The sequence below is a fragment of the Palaemon carinicauda genome, chromosome 8, assembly GCF_036898095.1.
Source record: "Palaemon carinicauda isolate YSFRI2023 chromosome 8, ASM3689809v2, whole genome shotgun sequence".
NCBI classification, from domain to species: domain Eukaryota; kingdom Metazoa; phylum Arthropoda; class Malacostraca; order Decapoda; family Palaemonidae; genus Palaemon; species Palaemon carinicauda.
In genome coordinates, this window is record NC_090732.1 from 114660554 (window position 1) to 114663053 (window position 2500).

Here is a 2500-nt window from a genome sequence, read left to right on the forward strand (position 1 = left end):
GGCTCGAATCTTTACCAGGTGGAAATTCTAATCATACAATGAATTTCCTTTTGCGTCTTTAATCCAGTCAGAGCGTAATCAATATAAAGAGGTATTTGTTATACTATTTGGATGAAGGAAAATAACGAGTGTTAGTGATAAATTATCATAAATCATTAGTAGCTATAATGGTGGGTTAATTTTCATTTTCGGTGAGTGCAAACTTGAATTTAACAGAAGTGTGTAATGATTTTTGCCCCAACATAGGTTGGAATCCTTGGCAGGCTTGAAATTCTTCTTACAAAATGAATTTCACTTTGATCATTGATTTAGAGGCAGAGCGAGTATTTTCTTTAATAAATGATAATTGCGAGTGTTAGTGATGAATGATCATGAAACAGACAAGTGTTACAGACTCACCATTAGGCTATAATGGCCAAGATGGATTGAACTTGAGTCCATGTGCAAAACTGGAATTGCTCAGGAATAAATATATGTCAGAGTCTGTATCACTTCTTATCGCTATTGCTTGATTTTTATGGTGTCAACTGTCACTTCGGTTTCAACTTCGCGTTGGTTCGAATCCTTCCAAGATTAGAAATTCTTACAAAACGAATTTCCCCTTAAGCCTTTGATCCTGACCGAGAGGAAATTCGATATCAAGAGGTATTGGTGGCTCACTTGAATGAATAAAAATTACAAGTGTTAATGATAAATTATCATAAATCATGAAGTGTTACAAATGCACCAATAAGGTTTCGACTCAAGATGAAAAATTTGAATTCAGAATATGAATGAACTGTCATCTCTCTCTGAAGCCTAATTGATATGGTGTAGACGGCTAAATTGGTAGTTGTCACATGGTTGTTGGTATATTACCTAGATATGTAACGTAACAGAACACGTTAAAGTGGTACTTGTCTCATTAAACAAATCCTTAAATCAAGATATATTGTTTTTTAGTTTCAACATTTCTTTTTTTCTAAATAACATTAGTTACTCAATATCAGATGCGTATTGTAGTTAATTTTATATCTATTTATTCTGCCACTCTATCGCTATAATGGAGATTAACAAAACGACAATAAAAAATCTTTCGGCTTTACGAATGTATGCTTACGTTGTAGATTAGCAAAAGGAAATAGATTCTTATGATGATGTGGAAAACGAAGATTTTGTGGTGTAAAAATAACTTTTGAGAATACTGTGCTTTCTTTTATAATCCATTGTCACCAGCCTAATATTCTCAGAACAAAATAAAGACATGGCAGCATTAAAGAAGATATTCCTTCGAATATAATCCACAATACTATAGCAAGTGTATCACTAGATTTATGTGATCCTTTACCAATGTTAGACTAAATTGCTCACACAATTATGAGATGAAGATTTAACTACAACCATCCTACAAGAGGAAAAATTTTTTTGACACTAATTTGAGGGCATTAGTATTTACTCTATTTAACAATCTTAATATGTTAGACACATATTCAACATAACTGCGGTGGAACGTTTGATTTTCTCCCATTAGGGAACCAATTGTAAACCATCCATACCCTTCCCACTTATGATAAAACACTGCCAATCATGTATTACCCTACTAACAAGACAGATGAGCAAACTTGCCAGTTCAAGTTTATTTTCATTTAAAGACCGCGATATTAATACAAAGACAATTAGCGCTGATTTCAAAAGAGCCACTACCAATACTATTAGAACATTCCCAACAACTACAATTTATGAAAGTTTCTGTTTTGACCAATACAATTAGTGCCAAATTCAGTTACTGTGTTTACAGTCATGGTATACGGAAACCAGGCATGCTTCCATCAACCAATAATGGTATGTACTCCTTCGATATTCCTTATTTGAGGAGCTCCTTTTTTTCTCTAAGGAAAGAAAGAGAATCAGATTCTGTAATCAAGGAATTTTATCGTACTTTGAAATGACATGGTAAGCTGTAGACCAACGTGGGGGTGGGGGATGACGAAAACCCTGTTACGAAACCCAAATGTGGTCAGTTCTGAATCTTATTGTAAATGACTTGCCACGAGCAAATAATGCTATAGAAGAATAGCACCATATATATAGATAGACCTTAGGTAGCACAAAACTCTTACTAGAAGAATTGTTGCTAAGCAACGATCTTCAAAAAAAGATGAAAAAAAAAATATGAAAAAAAAACAAATACAAAAATATCATATCAATTATCCAAGGGAAAAATGTATATGTACGTATACACACACACACACACATATATATATATATATATATATATATATATATATATATATATATATATATATATATATATATATATATATATATATATATATATATATATATATATATATATATATATATATATATATTTTTTTTTTTTTTTTTTCAAAAAGGCCCATAAAAGAAACACAGGAAATATGAATAAATCACACTATATTTCGGTCAATAAACATCGACCCTCTTCAGGAAGTAAAGTTAAAGTGAGAATTACAGTGGAGAGTGACGGTTTATATATGAA